The following is a 19416-nucleotide window of genomic DNA, read 5'->3' as shown; positions in this document are numbered from 1 at the left end:
GGCTGCTGAAAGAATTTACTTTTTGTTCCATCCAACACCTTAAGATAGGGCCAGTGTCTCCCAACCTCTGTGGGAGGGTAGGAGCCTGCCTTGGATAAGCACCAGTTAGCAAACCCTGAAGGATTTCTCACAGACCAACCCCTGATTCCTGCCTTTTATAATTTTTCACTTTCCTGACTCTTCTGAGTCCCCACTCATTCCCCTCCCTATTCCCTCATTCTCCCTTTAAAATTCCCATCACCTCCGTACAAATCGAAGTTGAGTTCGGTTCATGCGGGACTCTTCTCCCTGCTGCAATAGATATTACTAATTAAAATGTGTCCTTGCCACTTTTCCTAGTGTCCAGCTTTGTTCACCTTTGACTTAGGGTCAGCACTGGGGAGAGGGCTACCACAGAGCTGAGAACCTGAGCTGCAACAGGAACACCAAGGAGGGAGCACAGAACGGGATGACTGGAAAGGCTTCTTGGAGCCCACGGCAAATCATCTGAGCCCTGTAGGATGAGTATGATTCTTCCAAGCAGAAAAGGAGCAGGAAGGTCTGCTTGGAAGAGGGAACAGTCTCGAAGACAGAAGGAGGAGATGAGTGAGTCGAGTGCATTTTGGGGAAAGTGTGAGCAGCTGGGAGAGGCAGGAATGAATCAGGGCAGTGGCACAGGCAAAGCCGTAGAGACAGGGAAGACCCCTGGAGCCACCCAAGGCAGGTCCGTGGGGCTGGACTCCCACAGAGGAGTCAGCATGAGCGAAAGACTGAAAGGGAAGCTCGTGCCAGACAGTGGGAAGCCTCAGACTTCCACTGAGGAGTATGAGGGATTCTCTTGGCAAAGGAGACCCTCCAGGATCCTGTTGTTGTGCTGAAGAGATTCAGACGGGAAAATGGCAAGAACATAGCTGTGCTGCGGGAAGATTAACACATGGGTAAGTCAAGCGAGGCAAGAGGTAACAAGGTCGTGAGTCAGGAGTGGGGGCAGGGGACGAAGGGAGAAACCCTCTGGTGGGCTCTTCTCTCCACCTAGAAACCTAGAAATGGCAGGAGGGAGGCTGGTTTGGGGGAGGGGTGGCTGGTGATCAGTTGCTCGCAAACATTTCCATGGGGTGAAGGGAAGAAGGAGGAAAAGAATACCACTCACTTGTAACTTACTTGTTAAAGATATTGAAAAATACATCTGGTTTGAGATACAGACATCAATATTGTGGGGAACAATCCTGCTTTGTGAGTTGTATCCTTCTGGGGTGGGAGTGACTTCGGGCTTTCTCTGCCGTGCTCCAGCACCCGTGGGTCCGAGAACGTGGGCGCGATGTCAGAATTGCCCGAACTCATGTGGTCCTAGCATTTCCCTTGAGCGGTATTTCTTTTCTTTTTTAATTTTTTTTAATAAATGTATTTATTTATTTATTTATTTATTTTATTTTTGGCTGTGTTGGGTCTTCGTTGCTGTGCGTGGGCTTTCTCTAGTTGCGGCGAGCAGGGGCTGCTCTTCGTTGTGGTGCACGGGCTTCTCACTGCGATGGCTTCTCTTGTTGCAGAGCACAGTCTCTAGGCGTGCGCGCTTCAGTAGTTGTGGTGCTCGGGCTCAATAGTTGTGGCTCGTGGGCTCTAGAGCACGGGCTCAGTAGTTGTGGCACACGGGCTTAGTTGCTCCGCGGCATGTGGGATCTTCCCGGACCAGGGCTCAAACCCGTTTCCCCTGCATTGGCAGGTGGATTCTTAACCACTGCGCCACCAGGGAAGTCCCTTGAGCGGTATTTCTAGATGCAAATGAGAGGAACAATCAGTTATCAGAGTTCAGTTTGACCTTCCAGCAGGAAAATGGAATATTGTAAAAGGTCCTCCATCCTGTGCAAATGTGTGCATGTGTGTGGGTTTAGGTTTTCAGACTTTTGGGGCCAGTTACGGCTCCTTTACCAACCATAGATGCTCACTTTTATGATACAAAAACAAACAGAAAAGGAAGTATCATATATCTCAAACGTGAGGATGCCTCTTCAGAAAGTTGTCGTCCAAACCTTTTAAAGGTTCTGAAGGATGTCTTGTATTCTTTCCAACACACATTTGTAAGAAGCTAAATGTGCGTGTGTGTTTCTCATAACAAAGACCACAGACTTGTGTCCTATTTTGTCTATTCATCACCTGGAAACAAAATAGGAATCATAAATAACACCAAGTGCTTGGCTCTCTTTGAAGCCTATGAAGTGACAGTTTTTCAAAAGAATCTACAGAGGAACCTCTTTCACTGCAAAACATCTTCTGGAGGCTAGAGTTACCAGCAAATTCCAAAAATAGATAATAAATGAGATAATAGAATCTGGGTTGTCACCTCTTGTCCAATGGGATTATCCAATGTCTAATCACGGACAGATTGTGATTAATGTGATTGCGGATGGGGCATTAATCCGATTCGGGAGGGAATCCAGGCAGATTTTCATCTGCGCGGAATGTGTAATTGGTTTGGAGGCAGCAGAAAAGCAGCTTGTACCAGATTTTGCCGCATCACTGTGATGAGGTCTATTTTGATCAGCTTGAGTTATGGACAATATAAATTATTTATAGCCACTTTAGACATGCCTTATGCTTGTAAAGACCTTCAGAACAAAATAATAACACTCCTCTTGCTGTTGTAGGAATCTCATTCAGCTGAATCCTGGTGCCCACAGCTTACAAAAAGCAAGGAAGAGAAGAGATTAAAGTCTGGTAAGTTCAGCACCAAGTACTCACTAAACGTTACAGGGGGCAAGAGGTGGAGCCAGGCCAGTGCAGGAGGCGGACTCTGATGCACACTGAATGGTCCAGGCCCTAAAGGGATCCGCTCTAGGGAAGATGGACCCAGATTCAGGAAGGCACAGGCAACCACAGGAGACAGTATGTGATGAGGCTCACACAAGCTGAGCATGAAGGAGAATTCCCCATGAGCCGGACAGCATTTGTGAAGGAGGTGGGATTTGAGCAGGGTCTTTAAGGGTGAGAAAGCTTCAAATGTGGCCTGTGAGTGAGGAGGGAGATTGCGGGAGCAAAGGCTGGAGGCAGGCCTGCACTGGACGGGGAAGGAAGGCCTGGCGGGGCTGGGGGTGGGAGGCGGTGGGGTGGGGGTAGGGTGCTGTCATTTACTGAGCAGCCACTATGTGCTGGGAACTGGTGGATACTCTATATACCTCACTCAGTCTTCATGTATCAGCAGGGCGCTTTGGGCTAAAGAAGGCCCAGGTGAAAGGGACATAAACAGAAAATGAACTGGCTCAAAGAACAAGCACAGAGGCAGGGTAGACCCCAGAGTTACATGACCCAGGGGTTCAAAGATGTCATCAGCAGTGTCTTTCTGTTTCTCTGCTCTACTGTCCACAGACTCAGCTTCATTCTGAGGGTGGTTCTTATGGTCACACAACGGCTGCCAAAATACACATGCCTCCTTGTTTGTGACCAATTGGAGAAGCTGGCTTCCTGGGGCTCTCACCAAAGAGCAAGAGAGCTTCTTTACAGGATCCCCTGGAAAACCTCTTTCCTGTTTCACTGGCCCAACTTGGCTTAGATTTGTCCATTCCTGAACCAATTACTGGCAAGGAATTTAGGATTCCCTTATGGCTTGACTAATCGGCATAGGCACATACATCCCGCGAGTGGGGTACCGATAAACGTTTAAGAACTGGGTCTCTAGGGAAGAAATTTTATACATATATACACACATATATTATATATATATATATATATATATATATATATATATATATACACACATATATATACACATAAAGCATATATATGTTCATAATAAATTTTACTGATATAAAGGAACTATAGCAAATAATTTACAAATAAATTATAAAATACGCAATACTTTGCCGTGTAAATTCCACATAGCCAACTGATTCTCACAGAATTCTTTCATTGATTTTTGCCAAACTCTTACTAATTTATGGTTGCATAAGTAAATAAAAAAAAATATTTTTCCTATAATCTAGCAATAAACAGTTATTAAAATATACTAGAGTTAGTATATTTTAAATGAAAATATTTAAAACCCTGTCATTAATTTGACAAGAAATGTGTCAGGTGTACACGAATAAACCTATCTTGACAAGGGCCATGAAGAATGCACAGAATGCCAAACATGTTCTGGTATGGAATTATGGGGTGTCATTTCTCCCCCAAATAATCTATATGTGTATAAATCTATAAATGTATTTTGGTATGCTACAGATACTATTAAATTGCCAATGGAATTTGACAAAATAATTCGAAAGATAAAACGAAAGAAGAAATGTGTGAGAATAGTGAGGAAAATTTATAAAAGAAGAGAAATGAAGGGTGATTTTTCCCACTGGATACTCAAATGCATTATAAAGTTCTAATAATGAAAACAGTTTGATACTAAAGCAGAACATGATGGACTTAATGTAACAGATTGAAAAGGCCAAAATTAGACTTTTGATTTTATGTGAATTCAATTGGAAAGCAAATGATTATTCAGTAGATATTATTGGTACATTTGAAAGCAATTAAAGTTGGACTTTTCTGCACCACCGTTTATTAAAACCCTCTTTAGATGGATTAAAGATTTAAATGTAATGAAAAAACCACAAAAGTACTAGACAAAAATGTATGTGACTCTTCCTATAACCTTGGGATAAGGGTGGGCTTTCCAAGTGGCATAACAAAGATAGATTCCAGATGGGAAAGACCAATGGATTTGACCACATAAAAATGCAATGGCTGATTATTATTTATGACAGACAAAGGGGTTGATACCTTTAAAACAAATATATTAAGAACTCAAATAAGAAAATGATGAATGCTAACAGAAAAATGAGCTGGAAAGAAGACAAAACCATGATTAAAAACACGTGGAAAAATTGTAGTCTTGTTAGTTATATTAGCACACAACTCAGTGGCGTAAGACAACACCCATTTATTATTTCAGGGTTTCTGTAACTCAGAAGTCTGGGCATGGCTTATCTGGGTTCTCTGCTCAGGCAGGGCCTTACAGGGCTGAAATCAAGGTGATGGCCTGGCTGCATTCTCATATGGAGGTTTGACTAGGGAAGGATAAACTTCCGAGCTCCCAGATTGGTGATGAAATTCACTTACTTGCAGCTTCAGTTCATGACAGTTTGCTTCTTCAAAGCCAGCCACAGAGAGAGTTTCTGCTGTTTCGAGTCTCTCTCTAACTTCAATGATCCCTTTAAAGGGCTCGCCCAATTAGGTCAGGCCCACCTAGGATAATCTCCCTTTTGATTAACTGAAAATCGAGTGATTAGGGACTTCAATTACATCTACAAAATCCTTCACTTTTGCCATAGTCTCTTCACTAGAAACAAGTCACAGGTGTTCAAAGGGAGGGAATTATACAAGGGTTTGGATCACTGGGGGTTACCACCACATTAGTAACTAAAGCATCATAAATTGCCATTTTGGGTCTCTCACACTGGCAAAGATTTAAAAAACCCGATAATTCCCAATGGTGGCAAAGTGTGGGAAAACTGGCCTTCTCATAGCCTGTTGGAGGGAGTGTCCAGGGTACAACATTCTGAAAAGGCACAACAATCTGAGATGCAGTTTGGCAAATTTTGTCAAAGCCTTAAAACGCTGTAATCACTTTGACCCAGCAAATCCTCTGCTGCTAGAAATTATTCTATGGAAATACTTATGGGTAATGTACATAAAGATTTACTCATGAGGTTGTACAGGGCAGCTTTATTTATAATACCAGAAACTTGGGGAAAAAAGGAAAATGAACAAAAGTAAAAGACTGGTTAAATAAATTGTGGTAAATCCATATAATGGAAGAGCACTAAATCATACTCTTTTGGAGTTTGGGCTCCAGAGCCAGGCACCCCTGGTCAAAAAGCCTTTACTACTTAGCATCTCTGTGAAATGGGGTTATATCTTAACCTCTCTGAGCCTCAGTTACAAAGAGGGAATAATAATAGTATCCACTTTATGGGGTTGTTGTGAGGATTAAGTGGCTCATACATGTAAATGCTTACCACAGCAGCGAGACCAAGTCAGCACTTCATAATTGTGGAGGGGGCTTCCCTGGTGGCACAGTGGTTAAGAATCCACCTGCCAATGCAGGGAACACGGGTTTGATCCCTGGTCCGGGAAGATCCCACATGCCGCGGAGCAACTAAGCCCGCGAGCCACCACTACTGAGCCTGCGCTCTAGAGCCCGCAAGCCACAACTACTGAGCCCACGCGCCTAGAGCCCATGCTCCGCAACAAGAGAAGCCACTGCAATGAGAAGCCTGTGCACCGCAACGAAGAGTAGGCCCCGCTCACCACAACTGGAGAAAGCCCGCACACAACAATGAAGACCCAACGCAGCCAAAAATAAATAAATAATATAAATAAATTTATTTTTTAAAAAATTGTGAAGGAGGAGGGGGATGGAATATTATCAAATTACCAAACAGCTTATACAAAATAACTCCATTTTTGTTAAAAAGTTAAGTGATAAACTCAGAAAATGGAATAGAAGGGCATCTCTCAGCCTAAGTTTATTTCCTCTTTAGAAGTGAAGCCATAGAGGATTTCTGTTTTCTTCTTTGTGAGTTTTTACATTTACCAATTGTCCTGCACTATATACTTATGACTTTAGAAAAAATATCCTAATTGATATTGTTTTTAAAGAAAGGAAAAGTGAGCCCCGAAGGATCAGGGAAGACCCCAAGAGTGAGGTGGGGATTGAACTGTTCTTGTATGATGGTGGTTCTCAGACTTTTGGAATTCAAGAACCAAGGAAAAAACAATGGGGGCATCACACAGGACTGCCACTATTTCATAATGCCAAGTGAGGCACTAAAAAAAAAAAAAAAAAAAAAAAAACCCACTATCTCCTACCATAATTTCATATAAGAGGTAACATAGTAACACCAAAAAAGAAAGCCTAGTCTCAGAATCAATAGTCCTTCCCATTGAGCTTTGTGAAAAACTTATTACATTATTCTGATTTTTCTCATTTGGCTGCAAAATGCCAAAAACTCCTTCTTGGGTTGAAGATTAGGAACCACTGGGGTAGAGTCTTGGCAACGAGGAGGGTGCACCAAGGCAGCAGGCACCTGGCAGCAAAGCCAGGAGGCAGGAATGAACCCGAAATATGGGGACTGTGAACGGTCTGGCCCCCTGCTTGGCCCCAGTGCTCTCATTATAGTTTCACGGTGTGTATGCTTCAGTGTGGAGACACCCGGGGACCACACGACGATTTAGTTCTTAGGGACTCCCTAACGGAGTTTGCCTGAAATCCCTTTTTTAAGCACTGCAAATACAGCTGTGAATAAGACAGATATAATCCTTGCTCTTTCTCGTGGAGGAGGAGACTCCGGGACGAGTGTTTTTCATTAAATCTATGAGCTCAGAGATGGCATCAATCTCTTCTCCGGCATCCTCCATGGGCCTGGCAGAGGACGGCAGGCTCTGCAAAGAGCTACTGAACCACAAAGTTCTCAGTGACCTGAAAAGGCCGGTCAAGGGCATTAGAGGGAATGACAGCCATCCAGTGGGACTTGAATTGGTATCTCTCAGACACCTGCGGGCTCTTCTGCATCAGCAAAAGTTCCAGTGTCCGTTTCTGTCCATGGGTATATTAGGAAGGTATGCATGTTTTATTAAACTTGGAATAAGACTTCAGTATTTATGTATAAATCTCAAGCTTCACTTCAGCATTATGAAGGCTGGTGAGATGCAAGGCTAATCTGATAATGGAAGCAAATTCCTTTGCCATTAATCCCGTGAGTCATACAGGCCTCCTCTAAGAACCTGAAATATGAATATTTTAGCACAGGTAAAATATCAGGGGAGTAAAGCCTCACTAATTAGGGTAAACTGGGAGGTCAGAGTGCCTTCTAGAAGATGTTAAACTCAAGGTCACCTTATTATATAGTACATACATTATCTATATATATGTTATGTTAAACATCAAAAAAATTGACAGTGGATGAGTCATTGCCAAATAGAGGTCCCACTTAGTTGCTTTTACATAGAGGTAAGGAGCCCAGGACTTTAGAACCTTATTAGTGTGCCTATAGATGCAGCCGATGATTGAAAAGATAGTTTTGGAAAATAACCTTGTTTGCTGGACTGTGGATACCATCAATTTGCCTAGTACACCTTTTTCTCACAGACAATTATAATGGCTGTCTTTACTTCTGCTAGGATCCTTAACAGAAATTCTCAGGCTCTAAACTGAAAATTGTGGAGTCATCCAACTTGTAATAGTCACCATTAGGGAGAGTTTCCCTACTTTCCCTAGCGGGAATTACCTCGATCATGGCTATACCTCTGATTAGCAAGATCTCCTTTTATGAAGTTTTTGTTTCTTTCTTTTTCTTGAGGGAAAAACACATTTCTTGAGCACTTACTATGGACCTCTAGAATGAGAGTCATGGGGGGCAAGGACAATGTCTATTTTATATCTCCTGAGCCTAGAAGGGCTGTTGAATTAGTGGTGTCCAGGTATGCCTTCTGGGTACTCTATCCATAGGTGGTACCCAGCCTCCACCATGGCCTCCAGTTATCCCTGCCTCCTGTTCTAGTCACCCTGGCACAGTCCTCTGCCACAATGTAACAGGGTTGGTTAGTGTGACCAGTAGAATATGGCAGTCATGATCGTATGTCACCATCGTGTTTAGGTTATAAAAGACTGCAGCTTATGTTTTGGTATCTCTGTCTCCATCTTAATCTCTGATCACTGCCTTTGGGAGAAGCCATATGGATAGGTCCCCGCGGTGAGGAACTGAAGCCTCCTGCCAACAGCCACATGAGTGAGCTTAGAGGCAAATCCTCTGATCCCATTTAAGTCTACCGAGACTGCATCCCTGGCCAACAGTTTGAATGCAATCTTGTGAGAGATTCTAAGCTAGAACCACCCAGCTAAAGCACTCAATTTCTAGTACTCTGAAACTGTGTGAGATAAAAAACATTGTTTCAAGCTGCTAAATTTGGGAGGTAATTTGTTACACAGCAATAGATAACTAATATCTAATTGATAATAATAAATAACATAAAATCCCACACATTTCTCAACAAAGCTCTATGAAGGAGGCATTAACAGCACTCTTTACCAATGAAGACACAAAGGATCCGTGAAATTAAGGAATTTGTCTAAGACATCTCAGCTAAAAGTGGGAAAAAATGGATACAAATCCAGGCAAGACACCCGCTATCTCTCAGAGAACAAAAAGTCACGTTTCTCTTGCCCAAATAATCTTACCCTTAAAGTCTGTCACTTTGTTATCATTTGGGATTTCAACATCTGGTAATAATAAGAGCAGTGATTATTAAAAATATACCAAGAGAAGCTGTTTGCATAACCCATAAATGTTCGAGGTTTCACGGTCATGACTTTCAAATAGAGAAATGACAACACATGGGAAGGAACAGATACGTTGAAAGGAGAATCTGAAAGTGGCACAGTTAAAATAATTTGCAGGTATTTTTAGCACCAAGAAAGAAGTCCTGTTGGCAGACACTGCTAAAAAGGGCGGTCCATTTCCATGTGTTGTATTTAGAAAGGCAGAATATCATTGCAGAATAATTGTTTGTTGGGAACACAGGTGAGCCTTGAAACTGTGAAGCAGGTTTTAAGAATACAGGCTCATTTCTATGTGGCCCATATTGAAGCAGAGGAGGGGACCACCCAAAAGTGGTACCCAAGGGTCCAAATCTCATCAGACTCTAAATTTTAAGTGAAAAAGTGGGTCTGCTATGCATATGCAGCTTCAAGACAAATCCCTGGGCCGCTCCTTCTAACCAGACTGCTGCCCGTAAAATTCTCCTGGACAGAAATTCGGAGTAGCTCTGGAAAGCAGTGAATTCGAGCCATCTAGATGGAGAGCAGAGAGAACTGAAGGGTGTTAAGCATATTAAATGAAGGTGTAAAGCAGCAGTTCTCATTCATGGAGTCCTGAAACACTGTGGGTCGAGGTTGGTGTGTGAGATGTGCTACAAGACCTCTGTAATCATTAATGGTTGAATTACTGACTTTTTCAAATGATTAATTTTTTTAACAGAAAATAAATGAGAGGATTTATCATAATGTCCCTCATCCTCATGGTGTGTGTGTGTGTGTGTGTATCTATGTACTGTGCAATTTACACATTTAAAGTGTACAGTGTGATGGTTTTTACTACATTCACAGAATAGTGCAAACATCACCTCCGTCAGTTGTAGACATTTCCATTACCTTCCCCCAAAGCCCATACCCATTAGCAGTCCCTCCCCACTCGCCCTCAGCCATAGACAACCACAAATCTACTTTCTGTTTTTATAGATTTGCCTATTCTGGACATTTCCTATAAATAGAACCATGCAATACACGGTGTTTTGTGACTGGCTTCTTTTACCTAGCATAATGTTTTCAGGGTTCATCTATGCTGTAGTGTGTGTCAGTATTTTATTCCGTCTTATTACTGAATGATAGTCTATTATATGGATATATCACATTTTACTTATCCATTCATCAGTTGGCGGACATTTGTGTTGTTTTCAGTTTTTGGTTCTTATGAATAATGCTGCTATGAGCATTTATGTACAAGATTTGTGTATATGTTTTCATTTCTCTTGGGCATGTACCTAGAAATGGGATTTATGGGTCACATGGTAATATGTTTAACATTTTGAAGAACTGCTAAATTGTTTACCAAACCAGCTGCATCATTTATGAGGGTTCCCACCAGCAATGTGTGAGGGTTCCAATTGCTCCTCATCAACACTTATTACCTATCTTTCTTATTATAGTCATTCTAGTGTGGGTAAAGTGGTATCTCGTGGTTTTGATTTGCATTTCCTTGATGACTAATGATGTCGAGTATTTTTTCCTGTGCCTTTGGCATTTGAAGACATTTGTATATATTCTTTGGAAAAAGTCTATTCAGATCCTTTGCCTATTTTAAAAATTGGGTTGTCTTTTTATTATTGAGTTGAAAGAGTTCTTTATATATTATGGCTACAAAATCCCGTATCAGATATGATTTGCAAATATTTTCTCCCATTCTCTGGGATGTCTTTTCACTTCCTTGATGGTGTCCTTTGAAGCACAAAAGTTTTAAGTATTGATGAAGTCCAATTTATCAATGTTTTATTTTTTACTCATGCTTTTGATATCATATCTAAAAAGGCTTTACCTAACCCAAGGTCCTGAAGATTTACTTTTATATTTTCTTCTAAGGTTTTATTGTTTTAGCTATTACATTAGGGCTATGGTCCACTTTGAGTTAATTTTTATGTATAGTGTGAGGAAGGGGTCCAACTTCATTCTTTTATATGTGGAAAACCTCACAAGGAGAAAGATGTTTTTTCAAGGAGAATGAGCTTTTAGATGCTTGACCTTTCATTATAACATTTAAAATGCAAATGATTAGATTTTAACTCTCCTTGTGACCCCAAATTCCTTCCTTCCTTTCTTTTCCCTTCCTTCCTTCTTTCCTTCCTTCCTTCCTTCCTTTCTCCTTTCATGATTGTTGCCAACTTCTTGTTATTCCTTCAGATAATCAATACATATTTATTGAACACCTGCTGCATGCCTGGCACTTCACCATGTGATGAAGGGGATACAAAGATGTACAAGACATGGAATCTGCCCTAAAGGAGTTTACAATTCATTTGGGGTGGTGAGTGTCACATATATTAAATGTTAACCAGTAACGTAAGGTCAGTAACAATCTAAGGCTCATACTAGACCTTTGAAACACAGTGAAAGGTTTGTATTGTTGCAAAACAGCAAAGACCACACGTAGGTCAATGGAATATAATTGAGAGATGCGGAGATCAGAACAATCATACACTGCTGGTGGGAATGTAAAATGGTATTGCCATTTTGGAAAATAGTTTGGCAGTTCCTTAAATGCTTAAACAGAGTTACCAATTCTAATCCTAGGTATATACCCAAGAGAAATGAAAACATGTCCAGACAAAATCTTGTACACAGATGTTTATAGCAGCATTATTTATAAGAGCCACAAAATGGAAACAACCCAAAATGCTCATCAACAGATGAATGGGTAAATAAAATGTGGTATAGCCATACAGTAGAATATTATTCTGCCATTAGAAGGAATAAAATACTGATACATGCTACAATGTAGAATAACCTTGAAAAGATTATGCTAAGTGAAAGAGGCCAGTCAAAAAGGCCGCAGATTATATGATTCCATTTATGTGAAATGTCCTTAACAGGCAAATCCATAGACAGAAAATAGATTAGTCATTTCTACTAAAGTAGATTAGTCATTAGAGGTTTGATAGTTAAAGAGTATGAAGTTTCTTTTGGAAGTGATGAAAATATTCTAAAATTGACTGTGGCTTGTATGCTAAAAATAATTTATTTACATACATGAAATGGGTGAATTGTATGGCACATAATTATATCTCAATAAAGGTGTTGTTAAAATTAAACAAAAAGAGCAAATGCCAGAAAGGTGAAGAAGAGGGAGAGATGGCCTGGAGAGGCAGGCCAGGCGGTCTGAGAAGCCTTCATAGCAAGTAAGCTCATCTGTTCATTCATTTGTTCATTCACAAAGTATGTACTGAGTCCTGACACGCACCAGATGTTGTTCTAGGGGCAAGGATTACAACAGGGAATAGAACAAAGTCTTTGCTCTGAAAAAGAAAACATAGTTAGAAGATGGAGAAAATGGAGAAGGAGCTACCTGGTGGTGGTCAGAAAAAGTCTCTCCCAGGAGGCAGTACTTAAGCTGAGACCTGAATGAAAAGTGGGAGCAAACCGAGCGGAAGATCTAGAGGAAAGGCATTCCAAACAGAGGGAACAGCAAGTGCAAAGTCCTCAAGGCAGGAGTATGCTCATGTGTTTGAGGAAGAGTAGAGAGACAGAGTACCTGAAATGGAAGGAGAGAGAGGAAATAAATTGGAGAGCCAAGCAGGGGCCAGATCAGGGAGGGATCTGCAGTCATGGCAAGAGCTTTGGAGTTTCTCCCCAGCACAATGGAAGGGTTTGAACGGGGTGGTGTAATGTGATTTACATTTTAAGAGGATCACTAATTGTTCTGAGCATAGTCTGTGAAGGCAAGAGCAGAGACTCAGAGACTAGTTAGGAGGCTGCTTCAATAACCCCAGGGAGAGATGACAGTGGCTAGACTAGAGTGGAAGCAGAAGGCTAGAGCCAACAGGATTTGCTGGTGGATTGAATGTAGGATGTGGGTCAGATTACAAAACGAAATGTTTCAGTTTATGTTTGCATCAATATCCTGACTGTAAATTGTATAAGCAGAGGGTTCAGTCTGGTGACCTGCTGTATGTGTGTGTGGATGTGTTTTAATCAACTTTATTGAGGTGAAATTCACATATAATAAAATTCACCAATTTTAAATGTACAGTTTGTTGAGTTTTGATAAATGTACATAATCATTGATATATATACCACAATTATCATACAGAACACTTTCATCTCCCTAGAAAGTTTCCTCATGCGCATTTGCCATCAATCTCCACCCTCCATTCCAGCTCCTGGAAACCACTGATCAGCTTTTTGTCCCTTTAGTTTTGCCTTTTACAGACTGTCATATAAATGAAATCGTATGTCTTTTGTGTCTGGCTTCTGTCACTTAGCATGCTTTTGATATTCATTCATGTTGTTGTGTATATCAGTAGTATGTGCCTTTTTTATTGTTTTACAGTGGAATACAATGGATCATGCTTAGCTTGGGCTGCCATAACAAAATGCCACAGATGAGGGGCTTAAACAACAGAAATATATTTTCTCACAGTTCTTGAAGTCCAAGATCAGGGTGCCAGCATGGTAGGGTTCTGGTAATCCCGGCTTGCAGACAGCTGCCTTCTCTCTCTGTCCTCAAATGTGGGAGAGAGGAAGGGTGCAGTAATCCCATCACCGGGTCCCCACCCTCATGACCTCCTCTGAACCTTATTATCTCCCAAAGGCCCCATCTTCAAATACTACCAAATTGGGGGTTAGGGCTTCAATACATAAATTTGGAGGGAACACAATTCAGTCCATAGCACAATGGAATACAATAGACCACGATTTGTTAATTCATTCACCAGTTAATAGGCATTTGGGTTATTTCCAGTTTGGGGCTATGATAATAAGCTGTTATAAACATTTGAGTACAATTTCAATCTAGGCCCTGAGCTAAAAATCACAATAAAACCTTACCACTGCTAAACCGTCAAACTGCTATGTAGTAGCACAAGTTCAGCTTCTATTTCTGAGCAAAAATATCACAGAACTGATAAGAGTCCATGAGAGTGAATGAATTTCACTGCTGACACTGAGACAATGAAAAATGATAGATTCAAAATATTTTCAAGGAAATAGCTGCTGACAAATAATACAATGAATAAGTACAGGCTTTACACAACTTACATTTTCACAAGTTTTTAAATTTGTCTAAGCCTTTCTCTGCTTCACACATATTTTTGCCACCATTGGCTGTGTAATACATCTTAGCAGATTCCACTTCACGTTGTACTGATTTGTGTTTTCTCACCTTCTTAGGAAATAGTCTGTTCATTCAGACTATTCACAGAGGCCAATTCTACAGTAACTTCAAACTTAGCATTGACTCCTTGAATAAACAAGACTAACGGAGCATTATTGGTAACATCTGTTAACTCATCAAAAGCCACAGAAAACAACTTGAAATAATTTACCTTGATTTTTAATTGATTATTGATGTTGCTTTTCATGTCCTCATTTCTTCTACCCCCAAATCTAATCATAGTAAACAAGTTAATTTTCCCTGGACACATTTTGTCAGCTGCTGCAATCAAGCCCAATTTAATTAAATCACCATCAGTAAAAAGGCTTTCCTTGTTTGGCTAACAAATGAGCCAATCAGAAATTTACTTTGGTTGCAGCTTTGTTTTCATTCTTTATATTTGTGAAGAAATTCTGATGTAATGAGCTATTCAGTTTCAAATATCACAGATGATACATTCCAGTTTTAATTTTCTAATTTTTCTGATGGTTGTTCTCCTATGGGTTGACAATATTGTGGTCAGCGTTTAGTCTGTTAATGTTGATATATACTGTATTTTTTTGGAATGGCAATAGTGTTATTGCATAATAAACACAGTGCTTTTCCACTTATTCAATAACAGAATAATTCACATTCCATTGGATTGTTGTTCAGGCCTACATATCTGCCCAGCTTCTCCTTCTGCCCCATTCTGCTTCTGTCTCATCCTTTACACAGGTGTGAATCTTAAGGGGATCCCCCCAATAGTCATCAGGTACTTTAAACTTGTCTCAGAGCCTGCTTCCAATAGAAACAGGAGTATGGGAGCGGTCTGAGAAAGCAGGTGATGAGATGGGGATTTGGAGCTGTATTACTCTTTGCTAGACCAGCACTGAGGACCCCCTCACTGCCAGTAGCTGGAATACAGATAGCCCTTCACATAAAGTGGTGGTCCAATTGTTACAGCTTTCACTGGTGGTGAATTCGGATGCTTTGCCTGTGGAAAGGAATATGCTAGGCATTTGAGAGATACAGGGGAAATAGTAACTACAAGACAATGGCATTGGGTGGCAATTGCTAAGCTCCACTGATGCCCTAGAGAAAAACATAAAAGACTGGGAGTGATTAACAGGCAATTGAAGACCATGTGTAAAAGTCAGAGGGCCTCCTTGGCAGCATACAATGAAGCAAGCTTTAAGGATCTAAAGGAATCCCATCATTTTTCCATTCAGTTCATCAGTATTGTCCCTGCAGAAACCAGACTAAAACTAGAGGATGACAGCGGACTAGCCCAAACTCACCCAAGTAGTAGCCCTATTGCAGCCGCCACACCAGTTTGGGTATCTTGACTAGAGCAAATGAACACAGCCTCAGGTACATTTTATGTGGACATTGATTTGGTGAATAAGTTCTTTCCTATCCCTATGAGGAAAGTGGATCAGACACAGTATGCATTCATATGGAACATCAACATTATACATTTATCGTTTTGCTCCAGAGCTATGTTAACTTTCAACTTCTGTAGTAAGACAGACTGAAGAGATCAAGACCATTTAGACATCCTGCAAAACATCACACTGATCTGTTACAACAAAGACATCATATTAACTCAGTCAGATGGACAAAAGGTGGCTAGCACATTAGAGGCCTTGGTCTGACACATGTACTCCAGAGGGTGGGAGATAAATTCTATAAGGGCGCAGGGGCCGATAGCATCAGTAAGATGTTTAGGGGTCCAGAGTCAGGGGGATGCCACATAACCCATCCAAAGAAAAAGATAAATTATTGTACCTCCTACCACGAATAAGGAAGCACAATGCCTGGTGGTCCTCTTTGGGTCCTTGGCATGGTATATTTCACACCTGGACATATTGCTCTGACCCATAAGCCAGGTGACACAAAAGGCTGCCAGCTTTAATGCAGCTCAGGGCAGAAAAAGGTTATACAGCAGGTCCAGGCTGTAGTCCCAGCAGTCCTGCTATTAGGCCATTTATGTTTCCATAGCTGGTATTAGTGCTATCAGTTGTAGAAGAGATGCTGTGTGAAGTTTATGGCAACCTCCACTGGGAATCACAAAATAGGCCCTTGCCCCTGGAGCAAGGCCATGCCACCCTACAGCAGAGATTTATGTGCCTTTTGCAAAAAGGAAGCTGGTGTAACCACACCAAGTAACCACATGTCAGAAACCACCCATCATAAGCTGGGTTCTATCAAACCCACCAAGTCATAACATCAGGTAGGCAGCAACAGTCTGTCCTAGGATGGAAGTGGTAGTTCTGGAATTGAGCACAAGTAGGACCAGAGAGGATGAGCAAGTTGCCTGAGCAGGCAGCCCAGACCCCATGTTATACCAGCACCCATCCTCAGTTCACACTTACTGCTGTATGTAGGATCCCTCACAACCAGCAGACAAGAGGAGGAAAGTCCTGTATATGGTTTATGGAGAGTTGGCTCAGTATGTGAGTTCAGACTGAAAATGGATGTCAGTTGCATTGTAGCCCCACTCCAGGGTGACCTTGAAAATAGTGGTGAAGGAAACTCTTCTTAGTGGGCTGAGTTTCAGGAGGTGCACCTGGTCATCCACATTGTGCGGACAGAGAGCTGCCCCAAGGTTAGAATATATAGGAGCTCAGGAGCAGTGATGAATGGCCTACGTGGCTTAGTAGGGGCCTGGAAGAAGAAAGATTGGAAGATTAGGGACAAAGAGGTCTGGGATAGAGACACAAGGATGAATGGGTGTGTGGAAGTTGGCACCAAGTATGAAAGTATTTGTATCACATGTTAACACCCACCAGAAAGCATCCACCATGAAAGAGGCACTAAATAACCAAGAAGACAAAAAATCACTTGGCCAGATGACCTCAGCCAGCCTCTGCCGTCAGCTACCCAGTGTTGGCACTAAGGGTACATGAATGAAGTGGCCACAGTGACAGCAAGAGAGGCTAGTATGAACCTAGTAGCATGGGCTCCCACTTAAGAAGGCTGTTCTAGCTACTGCTGCTGCTGAATGAGCCAGCAATATGGTACCATTCCTCCAGGACACCAGCTGGCCATGTGGTGACATGTTGACTACATTGAACCCCTTCCACCCTGGAAGAACCATGATTCATCCAGATAGGAATTAACACATATTCAGGGTACTGTTTACCTTTCCTGCCCCCAAGACCTTAGCCAGCACCACTATCTGAGGGCTTATCAAGTATTTGATTCACCAGCATGGGATCCTACATAACATCACGTCAAACCCGGGACCTAATTTATTGCACTGGAGGTGCAGGAATGAGTCTGTGATCACAGGAGTCACTGATCCAGTCACACACTCTACCACCCCAAAGCTGCTGGCCTGATAGAGCATCAGAATGACTTCCTGAAGGCCCACTTGAAGCACCAGCTTGGAGGCAATACTTTATGAGGATGGGGTTCATCCTCCAGGATGCCACGTGCATCTTGAATCAAAGACCTTTATATGGTGCTGTGTCCCCAGCAGGAAGAATACATGGATCCAGGAACCAAAGGGTGGAAGCAAGAGGGGCCTACTTTACCATCACTCTCAGTGAGCTCTCGAGGAGATTGGGCTTCCAGACCTCACAGCTCTGGGCTCTGCAGGGTTAGAGGTCTTTGACTCCAAACTGGGAATCTTCCACCAAAGGACACGGTAAGAGTCCCACTGAAGTATTTAGCTACAGATGCCACCTGGGCATTTTGGGCACCTTGTATGCAGGGACCAGCAGGCAAGAAGAGGAGACATCATCTTGGCCAAGAGTGATCCACTTGGGTGCTTCTCAGTACTCTCTTGCCCACTTGTGATGATAAATGGACAAGTACAACAACCCTGGCCTAAGAAGGGCCTGGTGGCCAAGGGCTCAGATCAGCAGGTAAACCACTGAGCCCAGAGGAGGTGCCAGCTGATGGTAAGGGGAGCTTAGCTTGGCTGATGAGGAAGGAGTGTGGCCCCCGAGAGAGTTGCAGCAGCTGGGGCTGTAGTTCATCCCACTAACTCTCCTCTTTTAAGTTTTCACCAGGAATCCTGGAGAAGCTGCTCCTGAAACTGGCCTGTGAAAAGGAAAGAGCTGTTTTTCCCAAGAGACTGGAGTAAGTCCTCAGGGCTTGACTGTGGCAACTCCTTCTTCCCTCTCCCCACCCTCTCTTACTCCCTTTTCTCTTTGGACAAACATTTCTACAAACACTCACTAAACATGAACCAGATAATAAAAATCATGGGGTCTTGCCATCAGAGCAGCTCATAACTGAGGGGGAAAAACAAGACACCCAAGTATCTACAGGGAAATCCCTCTAAGTTAGATGTTTTCATGCACACATTTCGGTGGTTGTTGACCCGCATGTGAATATAGAACTCCCCACCACTCCCCGGTGAAGTCCCAAGGGGCGTCCCCTCTGTGCTCATGCGCAGGTCTGGTCACTTACCATAGACTTGGGCAGTTTTCTGCCTCTTCCTTGGCTCTGGCTCGGCTCTGCCAGGAACCACCCTGTCCCCGTTGGCATCGCGCCTCCGCTGGGCACAGCTGCTGCTGATTCACCAGAGGCTGGGTGGTGCCAAAGCTGCCCGGTGGGAGATGGAGGTGGGGAGGGAGTGGGGAAGCTCCTCTCCCCTTTTGTGTTCTGCTTTGTCATGGGTGGGGAGGCAGGGGAGGAGGTGGCTTTGTGGACCACTTTTTTACATCATTTTTAGTAAAATACCCCTTTCAGTTTTTACTTAAAGCACGCTTCCCTTTTCTTCTATGAGTCCAACTGGGAAACTGGGTTGGGAGGCAAATGCAGTGACATATGGAGTACTAAACGGCCCCTCCCACATGCAGACTCACTGAGGGGGTCCCGAGCCCCAGCCCACCACATGGGCGCAGACATATTCTAAGTGGATGTAACGTATGTTCAAGTTATGGTCACAGAACCAGGAGAGTGAAGAAGAGGAAAGGGTTCATTCATCCTAGAGGGTCGGGGAAAGCCTCACAGAAGAAATGTCATGTGAGCTGAGCAG

This window comes from Balaenoptera ricei, chromosome 2 (genome assembly GCF_028023285.1).
Source record: "Balaenoptera ricei isolate mBalRic1 chromosome 2, mBalRic1.hap2, whole genome shotgun sequence".
Lineage (NCBI taxonomy): Eukaryota > Metazoa > Chordata > Mammalia > Artiodactyla > Balaenopteridae > Balaenoptera > Balaenoptera ricei.
This window is presented reverse-complemented; position numbering follows the sequence as displayed.